Here is a 19,473-nt window from a genome sequence, read left to right on the forward strand (position 1 = left end):
GGAGCCTCACGGCGACGGCGACGACGACGGCAGAAATCCGCTTGGAGTGTCCATATAATTGCTATCGCAGTAAAGAGATTAACACTCAAAAACCACTGGAATGGGTTCGACGTGGGAACTAAGTGAAGGAAATATTAAAGGATAATGGTAGAAGTCAGTCATGAGCATGACTCAGCGAAAAAAGATTAACCCTCAAAAACCACTGAAATGGGTTCGAACATAATTGATACATCATGACATGAATGTCATGACATGCGTTATGTAGGTCATGAAACAGCCGCCTACGTCTTGGTGCTCTCATGGTCGTTTCGTTAACTATAGGTAGGCTCCCCCCTCACTGCTTCGCATAACATCGATTCTCACATGGCGTGGGATCTGCCGGCTTTTTCAAGCGAAGCTTGTATTGCCTCACAAGTGTCGGCGGCGGCGGCGGCGGCGGTGGTGGTAGTGGTGGTGTCACACTATAACCCTATCAAAAACGTGTCGAGAACTCGCGTCTCGTTCACTTGTCATATACCATTGGCATGGCATGGAATTGGCATGGAAGGTTACGAATGTATGACTCACATGACTGATAGGTCATGACATCAGTAACATCACATGCTTGTCAGTTACGTCATGAGTAACGATAAAAATTGGAGGACGCTTAAGCTGCGCCTTTAGGAGCGATAGCGTTACCGGGCTCCGTTCGCTTCACGTGTTTCTTTTTGAGTAGGCTTCACTGCAACACACAACGTTGGAAAGCCAGCTGACAAAGACCGAGCTTACACTGATCCCCTTAACGTCGGCTTCACTTTTAAACACAAATACATTGCTGGGAAGACATTTTTACAGGAGCAATGTAAGCCGTCTTATATCAAAATGTGAAGGCCCTAGGACCTTTTTTTTTATTATTTCATAATTGTTTGCTGTTGCCCCGAGGCGCGCGCGTGTCCAAAATTTGGAAAGGCTCGTTTCAACATTCCCCTCAATGTTGCCTAGAACCAAAAGACAGATAAACACCATCAGAATTGGAGGACGCTGAAGCTTCGCCTTTAAGAGTGGAACGCGATAGCATTCAAAGATCCTTGGCTGCTCATCAGGCTTTTTTCTCGTATATTCAAATTACAATCTGATGCTATCACGCCTGTAGGTTGTGGTTAAATTGTACTTCACGACTTTTCTGATGGATTTACTTTGAGAAATTGAATTTTTGTTCACTAACGCCTTGCGCCACGCGGAGGGCCTGTGTGGTCGGGGTGGTTCGGGATGATGTGGTTTGGCATGATTATTTCCGCCAGACGCCGATTCTTAACACCGACACTTGGCTGACACTGAAGCCGACGCCGGATTCTCTGCGACACGGGGCCCTTAATACTATCGCGTTAAAACGCTTGGACTCGCATATGACATAGCGCGTGGTTACCTAGAGTTAGCAAGCACAAGTGAAAGAAGCAACACGACGCGGGCGCGTCTGCTACAGGCGCGTAAGCGACAGCAAACACACGCGTCGTCTGCTCGATTCAGTGTAGTAACGAACTTAATTTTTAAGCAGTTAAAAGCGCGTTTTTTAAAGAAAAAATGTCACAGTTTTGCCAGAAAGACGAAGCATCGATTGCGACAGCAAATTAGTAGAGAGCTATTCGGAGTAGGGATAGTAGTTTTATCGGCTGCATAAACTTGGAGACATTGGCTTACTAACTGAATTAACAATCGTGGTGTGACCGCGCACAAGCAAGCATGAATAGATCACACTGAATGACCGCAGCCAACGACTGCCAAAACGCTGGCAGCAAGCGCAGGTTCGCGCGGTCTATCGCTTCAACGGAAACTGAGCGGCGAATGCACAACGCATACAAAGGTCAGAGCCGTGTGGAGATAAGAGACGGTGCGGGCGACGGGCACCGCCGGGCAAACTGCAAAGGAGAAAATGTTGGCAGAGGAGAAGCTGCCCCCCCCCCCCCCTTCTCCCCTCTTCCCGCTTTGTTGCTTTCGCGTGGGCGATTGAGTGGCAAGATACGCCTTTGGTGCCGGAGCACAGCGCCGGCCCGCCTCCCTCCCTCCCATACCCCCACGCGACGGTCGCGTTTGCTTTCCCCCGAGCGTTCGCTCTACGTGATAACGCGCGGGGAAGCTCGCCCTCCGTCATAGCGCGCGTCCCCCGCCCGCTTTCGCTCGCGCATACGACGCGCGGCGACGATTTTATCGCCCTTGGAATCTATACGGAACCTTACGGCGACGGCGACGACGACGGCAGAAATCCGGTTGAAGTGTCCCTATAATTGCTATCGCAATAAAATTCATCAACTACGTGACGATGTGCCTCATGGCAGCACGCAAACGACGGAAAGTGTTCTGCTTTATCAGCTGTCTCGAGTTTATCAGCTGACAAACCATCCCGTCAGGCGTTCGCGGATACCGCGGCGAACGCGACTAAATTTGGCTGCGGCTGGTCGTAAAACTGGCCGACATAAAGATTTTTAGCCGTATCGCAAATCAACACGTTATAGATTCGCTTAAATAAAGCAAAGTTGTGGTTGCAACACACCATGATTTTAATATAGCATTTTCTTAGGTGATCATCGCACGATTCCTATTTTCAGTTGCGTGAGTGGATATGTGCCGCCATCTATAGTCATAAGTGCGCACCAGTGGTCGTTGGCTGTCTTTGCACAGGCGCGTCGCAGTAATTTCGGCAAAAGAAGACAACGTTTTTATTAGCTTATGTATTTGTGTAAAGTTCTATACTAAAAGTTCTATTTATCAAAAGGCATTGAACGACATACTGTAAAAATATTGCTTAAACATTTACAGTAATCTACGTATTTTAAGTTATATTACTAGTTTACCTATGCTCTTTCATGTGGTCTTCGGCGATAGAGTCACATTAAGGCACGTTGTTAGTTGGTCGTTAAGTACGGTAAAGAAGTCACTCGACGCATTGCGCATGGGCGCATTAATGGCGCATTACTGCGGAACTGTTGCTGTTCTAACACGTCAGCATCTGGCAGGTCAGAACACCTTCCATACTTGAGTGCAATCTTATGGCGAATTCCATTGGGAGAACAGGAGCAGGGCGCCGCGCAGTGAGAGCAGGGACACTCGAACCGCCACTGGAATACGGCGTGCATTCGGAGAGCAGGTGGGAGGGGGACGTGTGAGAAATGTACCATGTGACTAAAGCAATCGACGTCCCACAATTCTCTGCAGGAGAGCGGCAAAACACGCGTGATCGTCTTGTGATCTGTCGGGCGTAACGCTGTCACCGTTTGCGGCCACGTACTACATACTTTTGTGCAGCGCCGACGCATCCCACAATGTTTCGGCCTGCGAAGATCATCTGAAACTGCAACTTCAATCTGAAGTTGAGCTCTAGCAGTTTTCGCTGCTGTCACCGTCGAGCGTCTCAAGCACTTCAACAAGGCGAAGACACTTTGCTGCCGCTGTCCCCGCGCATCCAACGAGAAGCAAGGCGGACTAGAAATGCCAGGATCTGTCGCTAAATCGCTGCGAAGCTCGCTCGTATCACCGACGTCAAAAACAGCGGTACCAAAACACCAACTACGCTTGGCTGCCGCCATTGTCGCCGCGCGCACCGGCTGAAGCAAAACAAAAAGAAATGACGAGGATATGACGGTTTAAGTCCCGTTTACTTCCTCCGTACTCCGCTTTTCAGGCGAGAGCAGTCCGGACTGCTCTCGGCGCAGCGAAACTGCTCTTGTTCTACCACTGGATGACGGCTCTCCCACTCCTGTTTGACCACTGAAACACGTCGCCTCTGGAACGAGCACTTTCAGCGTGCTTTTGAGTGCTCCTGTTCTCCCAATGGAATTCACTATTAGTGAGTTCCTTTTATTGGGATAGCAATTAAATGGACACTTCAACCGGATTTCTGCCGTCGCCGTCGCCGTGAGGTTCCGTATAAAGTCCAAGGGCGATAAAATCGTCGCCGCGCTCGTATGCGCGAGTGAAAGCGCGTGGGGGACGCGCGCTATCGCAGAGAGCGAACGCACGGTGGAAAGCAAACGCGACCGTCGCGCGAAAGGCCGTGGGGGTATGGGAGCTAGGAGGGAGGGAGGCGGGGCGACATGTACTGTGCTGCTTCACCAAATGCTTATCTTGCAACCGGGCGCAAGGAGAACTGGCCACTCAATCTCCCACGCGAAAGCAAGAAAGCGGGAAGGCAGCGCAGGAGGGAGGGGGAGGGCAGCTTCTCCTCTGCATAACTCCTTTGCACTTTGCCCGGCGGTGGCGGTCGCCCGCACCGTCTCTTATCTCCACACGGCTCTTACCTTTGTATGCGCTGTGCATTCGCCGCTCAGTTTCCGTTGAAGTGATAGACCGCGCGAACCTTCGCCCGCTGCGGCGGCTGCGCTTGCTGCCAGCGTTTTGACAGTCGTTGTCAGCGGTCATTCATTGTGATCTATTCATGTTTGCTTCTACGCTGACACCACGCTTGTTAATTCAGTTAGTAAGCGAATGTGTCCAAGTTAATGCAGCCGATAAAACTACTATCCCTACTCCGAATAGCTCTCCACTAATTTGCTATCGCAATTGGTGCTTCGCCTTTCGGGCGAAACTGCGACATTTTTTTTTCATAAAATGCCCTTCTGATTGTATGTGGCAGTTTCGTTGGCATTTGAATGTTTTCTTGTACTTGAAGCCAAGTGCACAGGTATGTCTTCGTCGAAATAAACTTCTCTTAGACGCCGTGATGAGCTTGGAGAATGATTCTTTGTGAACTATACTCCGTGCGATTTGCACTACGGGTGCTTATCGCGAATCTGATTTCAATGGTCGATTTTGGTACTGATGACCAGCAGCGAAGAGAAAACGCCCGACTTATACTATGCGCCCGAGGGCAGGCCCAAGTAGCTCAAAAGGGATACATTACGTTTTTTTTTTTTTTCCCCGTTTATCCGAGACAATGAAAAGGTCCAAAAGAAGACGCGGAATAGACGCTCCTAGTTTAGAAAACATCGTATATCTAGTCTAATGTACGGCCGGAATTCATCCTATAGGCCGTCTAAATGTGGTTTTTAAAACTTCGCAAAAAACCGTCTAGAAAAGAGATTTTGTAATACCAAAAGAATCTCGCCGGAACCGCTGTCAAAATCCGTTTTAGGGTGTTTTGAAAACGTTCTCAATAATTCGGTTCAGGGTGTTGCTTTTGGTTTTAAGGCTTAGCTTTATTTCCTTTCCTGCTTTTTTGCGTTAATTAGCTGCAGCTAATTAACAAGAAAGGGTTCTGGGCCCTTCCTACTTTTCAGACTCGAAGATAATTCGATCTACTAATTGTGGTTTGGCAGGGATTATTCCATTTGACGGGTGGGTAATGTACGAACTAGAGCTGAACATTGATAACATTGAGTGATAATTATCCATGATCGTGTGGTCGCCATTGTCGATAAATGCCGACTTCGCCACGTAACAAACACGAGAAAGAGCCCTGCACTCTCGCTATCTGCCTGTGCGTGCACAACAGCGTGACGCATTGCAATATCGCCGCCCCGGTCGGTTGGTGCACTTTTCTTACCATTGCCAAAGCACGTGCAAAAGGAAACTCTTGCGCTGGAATAAGTAGATGCCAAACAAATATTGATGATGTATGATTTTATTTTTGAAATTCACAACACTTACGGTGCACAAGTATATTAAATATTATACCGCCGACAATGTAAAAATGAGCACATCCGTTCACGAACACAGCAGAACGGAAATGTAGAACAAGCTAGAAAGGCTCCAAAACAACCGTAATAGCAGAAACTTAATGTCATACGGTGTGGTAAACTACAACCAAGTAAAAAAAAATGCTCCCGAGTTTTCACAGAACACCTGAAAGGTTTATCAATAACACAACCATTTGATAGTTTTTTCAGTACACTTTGTAAGTGCTAGTACAAAACAGGTAGCAACATGTCATCAGTGGCAAAAACACAGGTTATCTTATACTATAGCTTTTTTCACAAATGAATAGCATTAATACGTGAAAACAGGCATTTTGAATAATATATTTCTAGACAATAGCAATATTACAGGCTGCAAGAACCGACTCCCCACTTGCAATAAAAAATTGTTTGTCTCTGCAAAGAGCACTACCAACACAGATCTTGTAATGCATCCTTTCATGTGACTAAAGGACATCAAGGTACGCGCCAAAATTTCTTTTTAATCGTGAAAATTGAAGAGACAGAAACGTGGCCCAGGCACCGTCCTCTTACGATGATAATAAAAAGACAATATTTAGTGTTTGTTATCATACGAGTAAAGATCTACCGTATAAAGCCAACAACAGCAAAGGAGACCTTATTTGTAATTTTTTAAATTACGACGAATAAACTGTGAATCAGTGCTGTGTATGTTTGTTCATCCGTTCCCCCGTCATGTTACGTTGTTTTAAAATCCCAAGAAATGGTTAGCTAAAAGTGGACGAGGCTGCCGCTTGTGTAATACTAACCCACTGGCTCAGCATCGTACGTGCGTTTGATTACCAATTTAACTACGGTGGCGGCGGTTCTCACGTTCACATCTTCTGTTCATTACATAGCGAGGGTCCTGATTCCGGCATGTTTGGCGGCTTCAGGTAGCATACGAGGGCTTATTGGTAAGCTGCCTGCCCAAAAGTTCACCGTGGGCTTGAGTGGTGCTGTCTAACACTCCCATGGCTAAATCCTGTACACATACAAAAATACCCAGGAATGTGGACGTGCGAACGGCCGCCGGCGTATAGCACAATTGCATGGTAGCACAACGCACAGGTAAGGCGGAAGTTGTGGGTTCCAATCCAAACGTCCAACGCAGAATTTTGGCCTAGTTGGTGAGCTTGGACATTAGCGCCCGTCCAGTCTATATGTCTGTTCTTTGTGTTCGCGTTCCTAAGCGCTTTTTGCCATCTGAAATGAGAGTGGACGAAAGATACAACTTGCAGCGTTTGGATTTGGACGGTCCAAATCCAAACGCTGCGAGTTGTTTCTTTCGTCCACTCACATTTCCTTCTTGCTTAGCATTCCCATACCTCTATTAAAAACTACAAATAAAGTTCCCTACATTATCCTTTATTTTCTATATCTGTTGGCTCCATGATGTTATGATTAATAAAAATCGGGCGCCTCGATTTCTCTTCGTCAAGTTAATTTCTATAAAGACATCTGATCCGTCTGGAACGTAACAGATTGTGCATACGAACGTTTTGTGAAATGAAGTTCTTACCACCCCTTATAATAATTGGAAAGAACGCAATTGCAGGTAAATGTACGTACGTTATTAAAAATATTCACAGCAATGTTTACAGTTGAGCAAGATAAAACACAGACTTGTAGTCATTGGTAACGCGAAAACAAATCTCGTGGAAAGCTACGGAATTAAACAGTGTGCCAGTAGCACTAATCTTCCAGTCGCCACTGTCAAGATAGCACAGTCCATAAACATGGTCAAGTGGATTAGAATGATTGAAAATCGGGTGAGTTAATGCAAGTTATTGGTATTACCACGCGAAGAAAAAAAAAAACGGGTACGAGGGAGGAAGCACACAACACACGCGCAGATTCGCAACTGCTTTATTGTGAAAGTATGCATGAGATGCTTAAACACAAAGTGAAAGTGTGTAGGGATCACCCAGTTTTTTTAACTCGAGTTATTTACCTCGCGTACATGTGAACAAATTCGTCGAAGGTTCATTTATCACTGCGTTCTGAACTCGTAACTCAGAAACAAAAAAAGCAAGCCCATAGCCAGTTACTAGTTTATCCCTCTCAGAAGCTCCTCACAAAAGCTTTATGTGCGAGTTTCATTTCCTTGTGGGCTTGCATGGAAAGGACGTGTTCCGTCGCCCACAGATGTGCCAAGGCGACTGAGTAATTAACTCAGCGCCTGTCAACGATTGTACAGCAGTGTGCAGGTGGACGCCACTTCAAGAACTTGCTCAGAACTCAAAATTAGCAACAATAACAGCCTTCACGACTTATTTCTGCTCCAAATATTCACGAGACAATGCCTGAATAGACGCCTGGAATAAACACGAACGTCAACGCTGCACATACTGGAGTGGCACTGGTATAGGACGTGAATGCGACTTCTCCCGCCAGTTTTTCGTCATTTACGGTTCGCTAAAATCACGAGTAATTGCCCCTCTCGTAACTGCTTCCAAACTCAGATATCTGCTACAATAACCGGCAACAAGGAATTCGCCACGTACCGGGCAAAAAGGTTCACAGAAGGCAGATAATCGTCATGTTATTCCAAGTTCCTTTGTCCCCTCGATGCAATCCACAATATGGCGGGCGGCTCGCCGCCTGGCCTCCCGCGCTGCAACTGTCTCGTCGACCCTGTAACGGCTGGCTGTGGTGCAAGCATGACTCCGCCGTGAAAAGAAAAAAATATATATGAAGTTTTCCCGCCAAAAACACGGCCTTAATAGGGTTTCGAGAAGACGAGGATACAAATAGTATTTTTGAAAACGTTTTCTAAGCGATTTGAAGAATAAGATATAGTCTGACTTGTCCTGAGGCATCTTTAGGACGTCCAAAAAAGGTCATAAATCCGTTTTATCCCACGTATCCCTGAAATCGACGTTTTTAAGACTTTGTGTGCTACCTTGGGGGGGGGGGGGGGGGGGGGGGGGGGACTACAATCTAATTGCATGGGTAAGGAGGAATCGTTATTCCCGGCGATCGCTGCACAATTGTGGTGAGGTTTGATGTCGCCAGAAGAAACAAAACTTTTGCGTAGGTCCGTCAAGTTTGTAATAAAAATTGGCAGAAATCGCAAATTTTCAGAAAATGAAGCTATTAACAGCACACCTGCGCACGCGCCTGACGAACGTTTGCGCACGATGCATCTGTCTTTGATGAGTGGGCGTTCTCTGTTGCATTGGTCGCGCGGAGTGTGCTGCGATCGTAATCGACGTCAGGGCAAGAATTTTAAAAAATACATCCACTTTCACAGGGTAGAATGTAGGCGGATTTTTTTAAAAGGAATTCCCCGAAATGGCTAAGTTTGAAAAAAAAATACAAGTACGAAGTTTACAAAATTGTCGCGCTACACCAAGAACAGATATATCACATTTCTGTAAACGGTATCCGTTAGAGCATCCAAAGCGGACACATTTGATATGTCAGTTGTTACGTGAACTTGTTGCATTGTTTACGAGGGTTTCGCAAACGTTCTACTCACGTATTGGTGGTTTGCTTGATAGCCGTGTACAATATATCAATTTTGACCGCTTTAGATGTACTATTCGATGCAATTTACAGAAATGTGCAACAAAACCTTGGTTTGGGCGAGTTGGTTAATCTCGACAGTTTTCATAAAAACTTGCCAAAGACAAACACGAGAGGAACACATACGACAGGACGGGCGCTGATCTTGCAATTGGCGTTTATTTCAAACAATCATCCATTTTATGCACTTCACATCAGGTACATCGTGCACGCATCATCACACAAAAGGATCGTGTAAGTCAATTAGTTCACACATACGATTTTTATGGTCAATCAGTTCACGTGCCTGGATACCTCGAAAGAAATGTCACTTCTTTTTCCTTCAACGCCAAAGACGTACAGCTGACACACTTGTCACCTGCCTTCCTTATAAAATACGCTTCACCTATTTCGCATTCTGTTTTTCTTTTTTCCTTCCTCAAGAAAGTTGTGACGGCATGCATGAGCACATTTTTTGCCATATTAAGCCAAGTGGCTACCGTATCCTTTTCTAACGTCATTATTATGCCGGGTTAGCGCCTATAATGCTTTCTTTCTTTCTTTCTTTCTTTCTTTCTTTCTTTCTTTCTTTCTTTCTTTCTTTCTTTCTTTCTTTCTCTCTTTCTTTCTTTCTTTCTTTCTTTCTTTCCTTCTTTCTTTCTTTCATCACCCTGGGGCCATGGCAAAGCTGAAGACGACGAGGTGACCTAACGACGACAGAAATCGTCGTTTTGTGTCGCCCATGACGAGTAACGGTCATCATAAACAGAATACAGACAGACGAGACGGACAAGTCAAATCCAATATCGAGCAATTATGACCGATGCCGCAGTAAAACATGTAACAAAAACAAACCCTTAGGCCGTTTAAATGCGGGCTAATTGCGCGAAGCGATACCCTTAACGCTATCGCGTTAATAAATTCACGTCTCGCGCATTGGATATGCGGGTATGAGCCAGGCAAATGCGTTTATTAGCCAGGGACAAGAAAGAAAGAAAGAAAGAAAGAAAGAAAGAAAGAAAGAAAGAAAGAAAGAAAGAAAGAAAGAAAGAAAGAAAGTTAAGAAAGAAAGAAAGGAATCCGACCAATCAGGGTCGTTTGGTGGATCGCGGGGAAGGAAAGGAAAGGGGGTTGGCGCGCGCTCCCCCGGGCTTCCCTCGCCTCAGATCAGTTACGGTGACCGGTTGGGAATGGCGCGCGTGGTGCGTTCCGCCGAGGAGCAGGCTGTCTTTGAGCAACGGCGCCGCGAACTCGCTCGGGAAAGGGCTCGTCGTCGACGTGCCGATTCTAGCGTGAGGGCTTCCGAAGCCCGAGTTGAGGGAGCGCGATGTTGAGGCCAAACTTCAGTGAAGAGCCGCCGACCCCGAGTTTAGGGCAAACGAAGCGGAACGCCTGCGACAGCGTCGTCTTGCTACAAGCTTCTTTTACCCCCATTTTCTCGACATGGGCAGGACTGGTGATTTTTTCGCTCTTTAAATATTTGTGACAGCTCAATGAAACTTTCACCATGTACAGAGTTTGAGATCCTCTTTTCAAATCTGCTTTTGTTTTTCCATAGCTCATTTGGTGATTTTTTTTGCACACCATGCAATTGTAAAAACAATGTATTTTACGCAAGCTTAAGCGATAACAGTGGGCACAAGAAAACACTTAAGATAGCTCATATTACTCGCACCGAATAGTATAATTCAATAAAGCAAAGAAATGCAGTGTAAAGTTTGTGTTTTAGTCTAGAAAGATATTCCAACGCTGAGTTTCAGGTTTACCATTCTCAACGAAGAAACGTTTGAAATATCTTACTGAATATGTTTGTGGAAAACTCTGAAAGTTGTTTGTTTGAATCCAGGACGTGTTAAAACATAAGCATGCCGAATTTGATTATGATCAGACGACATAAAGTGCACAAAATTTAGTGCACAAACTCGAAAATTGCTACAAAATAAAGAACTGAGAAAAACACGTTTCAAAGTTTATATATAAAAAAAAAAGTCGCGACGCTACACTTTGGCGGGGAAACGATTTTTTTTTTTCGTCTTTTCAGCAAGAATGCTTCGCTGCCGAAGTGGGCTATAGGAGAAGAGGGTTAGGCCTACACCACCGCGAAAATTCAAGAGCAGGCAATTGACGCCGCGGAGCGAAATGCCGCGTACGCGAAATGTTTACTAACTACTAGTTGATTCTGAGCTTTGATGTTTTTTAATACATAAAAGACGGAGGCTTGGAGGAATGCAAAACACAACAAAGCACAAAATCGACTTTTCATCGGGAAAAAAAATTTCGACCCTCATCTCCCCTTAACCCACAAAAGGTGTGAGAGTGTAGTTATAGCCATATTTACACAATTTTTCACTTTTATGGTTGTAAATTATTTTACAGTGCACTCTCACGCTCCGCTCAATCAGTCTCTACTTGGTTTCTTTGTCGTTTTACGGCCAAGCTGAGTGCACGCGTCGCTGGCCTATCTGGGAGACGCTCTCGTAAAATGAGCGAAATCAACGCAGCTCATGCAGCGACCGGTGAGCCGGAAATGCGTCTATGTATAGTTGGACGATTAGAGAGTTTTAGCCCTCCACCGCCCCCCTCCCCCACCCCTCGCCCTTTTCCCTTCTTTTTCACTGTACTTTTTTTTTTTTTATTACCCGCCAATGGGGCACCGAACCTTTCCACGATGCGCACGAAGAAAGAGCCGAAGAACAATTGTGCTTTATTATATTTCTAACTCATTCGACTCTTGTCCACACGACGCTAACAGATAACGAAGCCAAACCAAGCGTAGGGGAAGGTATTAATAGTTTTTAATTTAAATGTAGAAATGATAAGCAAAAGGGAAATGAAATCGGACGAAAAAAAAAAAAAACACACACACACACACACAACTTGCCACCGGTGGGTACGTGCCTTTTCGTCCGCCTATTATTTCCCTTAAGCTTATCAATTTTACCAGTTAAATTAAAATTATCCCTGAATTTTCCTATGCTTTCCTTGGCTTAATTATCTGCTGGATACACATGGTTCTAAGTAAAAGATCCCCCCCCCACCCCCCCCCCCCCCCAAATCCGGTTATCCCTTCTTCTCGTTCATTCGATTGCTGGCCATTTCCCTATAGTGAGTATGAGCCAAACGTATAGGGGCAAACCAAGCAACCGTCATTTGGAGTTGGCCACGTTGCACATCGGTCGCGGAACAGTCAGAGCAGCTTCTTCGTCGCCGCCAATTCCAGCTCCACGGAAGGACGTAACTAGCTCGCCGCACCAGCCAGCGACGTACCTATACATGGCCGTAATGGCACCGCGGTCCTCGCGACGATTGCCGGCCGTCGTAGTCGAAACAACCGACAGCGCATACCGACTACCCGTACGACTGCCCTCATCGACCAAGGGGACGTCTTCATCCCACCGTATACTTCGACCCGATTCTCGCCAGCAGCCAAAAGGAGGCCACTGGCGCAGCCTTACTCGCCGCCGAATCCTGCGAGTCATTTGCCGAAGGCTACACCGTTCGCTGTTGTACAATCCGCGGCTCCTTCGTCGAAGAAGAGGCGTCAAGTGTCTTGGACGCTTTCTGCGTGGCCTGGTACTTGGACATCAACGAGGTCGTGCCGAAAGGCATGTCCGTTTGGCTCGACGTCGGCGTGTACCGGCTGCGACAGTTCCCTGTGTACTCGCCCCAGAAGACACGTGCTGTGACTTTCCAGAGCTTCGGGCATTCCATTCTCGCGAATAATAATAAGCGACGAAGAGAGCAACATCCGTCATCTATTCACAGCCTCCTTGGCCGTAACCTTTCCGTGGATCCCGAACGTCGTCTTCGCGTCGATGAACCTCATGGCAACATCTGGGACTCGTTCGATTCGGCCCATATGTATCCGCTATGAACGCAGCCGTGAAGCGTTGTCTACCAACAAGGTAACATATTTGACCCAATTTATACGCGGCCACTTATGAAGAGAACACCGAACTGGGTTCTGTACTCAAGACGATTCCCGTCACCGTGGTGCAGAAACTCTCCATTGTTGATTGAACTTCACTAACAGTTTTTACGAATAAACACTTATCGACGTGATGGCGGCGATCTGACTTCTTGATGGGGACTTGCGTCACACTGACCAAATGACCAAAGGTAATTAATGAAGAGCGGGGTCATTAAGGTACTATCGCCGTCACACCGCGTCACATGATTGGTGCCTGCGTCGTAAGACGCCCAACGATTCCTTCTGACGAAGCGCCTAAATTGCATTTGGTGTTTACTTGCGGGATCATGAGCGACATACGGTGCTAGATCAGGGACCGTGCAGCTTCGACATGTTCTAGAGTTAGGCGGTCTGTACCAATGCAAGTCTACGCAGCTCTACGACAATTGGTCAAGAAAATTTCTTTATATGGGGCAAAAACATATGGGGCAGCAACTTGGAGATCAACAAAGATCGATGAGTTAAGTACCGCGCAAAGAACGATGTAACGAAAAATGTTAGGCGTAACCTTAAGAAGCAGGAAGAGAGCGGTGTGGATCAGAGAGCAAACAGGGATAGCCGATATTCTAGTTGACATTAAGATAAAAACAAATGGAGCTTGACAGGCGGTGTAATGTGTAGGGCAGATAACGGGTGGACCATTAGAGTTGCAGAATAGATGCTAAGGGAAGGGATGGAAGCGCAGTCGAGGACGGCAGAAAATTAGATGGGGCGATGAAATTAGGAAATGTTCAGGTGCAAGTTGGAATCGGCTAGCGCGAGACAGGGGTAATTGGGGAATCGTTTCGTCCTGCTGTGAAACTAAAAAAATGGGCTGATGATTATCCAAATACTCAACCTACCAATCAGATTCGAGAAAAAAAGAACAAGGGCATTACATTACGGCGTCATAAAAAAAAAAAAAAAGTGGCCTGCGCAGGGATCGAACCTACGACCTTCGCGTTATTAGCACGACGCTCTAACCGACTGAGCTAGCAGGCCAGATGCTACGGTGGTTCAGATAATGCAATTTCTGAGCACGCTACGTACCTCTGATTAATTTTATTTATTTGTGGAGCTTTACGTGCCAAAGCTACGTAATTATTATGAGGCACGAAGTAGTGGGACTCTGGATTATCTTTGACCACCTGGGTTTCCTTAACGTGCGCCTAAATGTACGTACTCGAGCGTTGACTTCATTTTTTAAGCATACTTTGCCTTATTTCGGGGCTCTTCAATTCAAAAAAAGAAAAAAAGAAATTGCGGCCGATGGGTGAGATTAAACACATTCATCCATCCCACAGCCTTTACGCCTCACCCATCTGGTATGAGTGCCAGGGCAAGTGGGACTCACTTTAAACGAGTCAGCAGGCGCACTATATATAGAAGCGGCATCTCTTACAGGACCGGTACTGAGGATCGTAATACCTTTGGCATACGTCACTTCTGCAATATTTTAAAAAATTTCCGTTCAAGAAGAACGTGCCAATTCATCTGTATTAAACAACACCGATTTTCGGCATCTTAGATTTCCTTGGCACAGCAGATGGTTTTCAACAAGAAAATTTGAAGTTTCATTTACGCGAATGCGTTGCCGAATACCAAGGTTTAATTTCTATTCCCATAGGTCCGGTTTGGAACCTTCCCCTGAATGTTTTTATGGCAATCAACCCGAAACTATGGATCATTTCTTTATAGAGTGTCGTTGGTTCACCGTGCATAGAAAACGACTTCGAGAAGGTCCCCTCCACCAACTTGGATTAGCCATTACGCTAACCTGTCATACTGTCTCTGGGGGCGTCGACATGCACTAGGACACTGCCATAGGAGCGTATGTGATGCCATATTTGATTTTGTAATGGAAACAATGAGTCTGCCATGTTAACTTTATTGCTTTACTTTCTACAAGAAAAATATCAACTTGAAATTTCAAGATACTATAGCATGAAAATTGATTTAACGATTAGAACTCATTTAATATCTCAAGTCTTAAATAAAAAAAAATCCTCTTTAAGTGTTCTGCCTTTTTCTACCCACTGCCGCCCCATTCATGGCCAATCCCCCGTAGTGGGTTATGTTATACGTATAGACACCAAACCAAACCAATCTGCCTGGAAGCACAACGGCTCGATGCTCTAATCTGCCACTGCCACGCGCCTATGCTTCTCTCGTGCCAAAGCCGAAACTACAATTTGAGACGTTTGGCGAGTATGTCACGCGCCAGTTTTTCGCGTTCTTCGCTCGTGGAGACGCTAGCTGTGTTATTAGACAGCACCCCCATCTTCATGATCGGCCTCCCCATTGAACATATTTGAACATTTCTTCGACGGAGTACAGAAATTTCCATCTTCGTTTTTGACACAAACCACATGTCAAATAGACTTAGGAACTGCGTACGTACCACTGTACAACACTTGTCATGACGGCGATGACGTCCCAAACCTGCGCGTGTCGCGATCACGCTTCCGTTCAGTACATCATCGATCATCAGCCTGTATTTATGTCCACTGCAAGACGAAGGCGTCTCCCTGCGATCTCCAATTACCCCTGTCTCGCGCTAGCCGATTACGACTTGGGCCTGCAAATTTCCTAAGTTCATCACCCCACCCAGTTTTCTGCTGTCCTCGATTGCGCTTCCCTTCTCTTGGTATCCATTCTGTAACCCTAATGGTCCACCGGTTATCTATCCTTCGCATAACATGGTCTGTCCAGCTCCATTTCTTGCTCTTAATGTCAGCTACAGTACATATACAGGGTGTTTCAGCGAACACTTTCAAATTTTATTTAAGGTTGCCTGTGGCAGATAGTCCAATTCTAGTTAATGAGTTGGTCTACTCGAAGAGGCGGACATTACTTGCACAAGAAATTGAAATGCTTAATTGAATAATTAGAAAAAAAATCACTAATTAAAATTTTAACTAATTACCTGATGGCCCATATTGCAATTTACAAATTGTAGCCGTGGAGTTCGCAAGGCGGATCCACTTGGAATTAATTCTCACGATGACACCAGTTTCAAGATATTAATTCCCGAACTTTGCGGAGAAATGCATTGGCGTTCCAATTAATTTTGTGATTCAATGCATAAAACGACGTTTTGTTAAGAAGCTAACTGCAACGCCAATGCATTTCTTCGCAAAGTTCGGGAATTAATGTCTCGAAACTGCATGGTGCCATCCCGAGAATTCGTTCCAAGTGGATCCGCCTTGCGAACTCCACGGCTACAATTTGTAAATTGCAATATGGGCCATCAGGTAATTAGTTAAAAACTTAATTAGTAAAGTTTTGTTAATTATTCGATTATGCATTTCAATTTCTTGTGCAAGTATGTCCGCCTCTTCGAGTAGACCAGCTCATGAACTAAAATTGTGCTATCTGACACAGGCAACCTTTCAGAATTTCTGAAAGTGTTCGCTGAAACACTCTGTATACATAGTACACACACACACACACACACACACACACACACACACACACACACACACACACACACACACACACACACACACACACACACACACACACACACACACATATATATATATATATATATATATATATATATATATATATATATATATATACCAACATCCCACCCAACAATCAGCATGTCTTAATTTCTCGCCGAACGGCCGGGGTATGTCGAGACTGGGATGCGCGGGATCTGTGTATCCTATTTTTTTTTTTATTTCTCGGTCAGCCGTTGTTCTTAATTGCGCCTTGGAATTTTTGGAATTTGGACGAAGCTAATACACCACTTCCACAGTACCTATACTTCTTCTCATTCGACTAAATGTGCAACATTCCAATACCAAATTTCGCGCTACGTCATGTCCTCTGAGAATCGGTTAAAGTTTTCAGTAATGGCAAATAACCTCTGCTGAACTTCCCGCAAGATGGTGGAGAGTTCACAAACTCAAAATAATTGTCACTCACTGGACTGTATAACACGAAGCTGCAAATGAAACGAAAACGAGCTTCCCACTTGAAGTTTTTTTTTTTTTTTTTTTTTTTTTTTTTTTTTTTTTTTTTTCCCGGACCAGTTCACGATTTTCAACATCGAAGCTTTCTGAGAAATCCGTATACGTTTCCTATGTGGCTTCGGGGTGCACAGTCGGGTGGGTGACAATTTTTCCCTGTCGTGAGTTTTCAGTAATGTCTAAATAAATGCTCCAGGCACGTAACCCTGGCGATGACAGATCGCGGGGGACCACCCTGTATAGTTGGACAATTAAGCTTCGATGAATGGGCACTTGTTGTTGTTGTTGTTGTTGATGATGATGATGATGATGATGATGATGATGCCTCAATCATGCAATGGCACAACCCACTGTGGGGGATAGGCCACGAACCGGGTGGTATTATGATAGAAATTTAAAATAAATTAGTTTAGAAATAAATAAGTAATAAAAATTAAAGGAAAATAAATAAATAATTGAAGATGTGAAACGAACCGATAATAAAAGAATTAAGTAGTCTATACTAAGTTAGTCAGCCTTACCTAGATAGGAGTATTAATATGAATTTAATAATTAATTAAGTACAGTAAAGGAGAGACGTAAATTTTGAATAATAATATTACTACTACTATAATTGTGATTTTGTGACATTACTTTTTGAATTTTCTAAATGTTTAATTTATTGAAGGATAAATAAATCAATCATGGAAAGATGGGAAAATATTAATAAGGCAATCTTTTTGTGCCACAAAGAAAATTATAAATTGCTCGACAAACATTCCCGTGGCCATATCCTAATACCGTGGCTCCAAGTGAGAGTATAACTGGACTGCTTAAAGGCAGTCCTAGATTGCGAAGTGGGATTTCCAAACATTGCTGTCGATGATTAGAAAAGCGCCGACACGATAATGATGATGATGATGAAAATGTATTTTTTGGAGGATGGCTCGAAGGCCTATTATGTGGAATAGGAAGGGGAGAGGGAAGGAGAAATTAGAGCCGTCCTAGAAGCTGCGTGTCCTTGGCGAAACCCAAGAGCGAGTCCAGGATGGCCCTGTCGGAATCCGCCAATCCAGTTGCCGGCCTAATCCACTCCTCGTAGGACGACACTTGCACCGCCCTCAGGTGGTGGTCCCGCTGCTTAGCGTAGCGCTGACACTCCCAAAACAAATGGGCTGCGGATGGTCGCGTGGCCACGCCGCAGTCAGGACACCTGTGCGGCTCCTGGGGTGCTTCTTCGATAATAAAAAGTGATCGATGGATTCTGGTTCATTGGAGAGGTAGCATAATGGGGATGCCGCCAGACCACATCTGTGCAAGTAAACATTTTGTTGCGTTTGTTGTTGGCCGCAACAACTTCGTTTTTTTTTTCTAACGCAAATGTAACGCAACAGGCGCCGAATGCATGCTGCCGAAAAGCAAAATAACCTGATTACTTTTATTTGTGTTTTTATGTTTTTTCTCACCCTCATTTTTTTTGTTTCTACTTTAACCGGAAATTTCTGCATCATTATTAAGCTGGATGGCATCCCTCCCTCGGCAGCTTGCCAAAATCCTCCGCCGACGCTCGGTCACGTTCCTCTATAGTCATGGAACAGAAGAGGACAAAAGTAGAAGAACAGCGCGTGTCTTGTCTGACGTCATTTTGGGAGACGAGACTAGACGTCATGCCTCTTCTCCGTTCCCACGTGTTCCGGCCTCTCCGCGGAACACCACAGGGCTTACGTTCACGACGACGTACGCTGAGAGCACAGCTCCACTACATGGCCACTTTAGACGGCGAGGTCACGGCCAACATCCTCGGAGGGACACCGTCAACGAAAGTGTCGATGGCGGTCGGGGAAAAATCGACGCGCCGAGCACCGGACGCCACCTGGAGTACGCGTCGACCGTCTGGACGACGTCCACGAAGACGGAGTCGACGTCGACGAATGCGGTCCCCGCGATGACCTCGTCCATGGCGTCGCCTTCCTAGTACCTTCCGCCATGGTTTGTGGACGCGAACTCCAGGCTCTAGCGCGCTACTGCGTGAGTATACCCCCCGACCGTCGTACGGATCTTTCGTCGACCAAGACGGTGACAATTGTGGACCCGCTGCTCACATATCGCCTTGCGAGGGTCCACATCGTAGAGCCGCCGTTCTACTACCTTCGAGCTCAAACGTGCGCACCATCATCGCCCATGCCGCGCGCACTTATGCGCTCATCTTATAAACGAGCGTCATGGCGTATTTCCCGCGGAGATTGTTTCACCGACCGTGTGATTGGCGCTTTCGTACCTACCGGCTATGCCGGCCACGTAGATGCCAACGACGTACAGGTGCGAGATGAGCCTGTCGCCCGTGGCTACCCCATCGGCATGCTCCAACGTTTCGTTGGCCTGTTTTTTT

The 19,473-nt window shown here is 45.6% G+C and overlaps 1 non-coding gene across 1 annotated transcript; it reads right to left on the bottom strand.

Annotated features, from left to right (window-relative positions):
• Positions 1-14,053: 14,053 nt before the first annotated feature.
• On the bottom strand, positions 14,054-14,127 carry Trnai-aau (transfer RNA isoleucine (anticodon AAU)). The gene has a single exon. It is a non-coding gene; the product is annotated as a tRNA-Ile (tRNA).
• Positions 14,128-19,473: the final 5,346 nt, after the last annotated feature.

This window comes from Dermacentor silvarum, chromosome 5 (genome assembly GCF_013339745.2).
Source record: "Dermacentor silvarum isolate Dsil-2018 chromosome 5, BIME_Dsil_1.4, whole genome shotgun sequence".
In the NCBI taxonomy this organism is placed as follows: Eukaryota; Metazoa; Arthropoda; class Arachnida; order Ixodida; family Ixodidae; genus Dermacentor; species Dermacentor silvarum.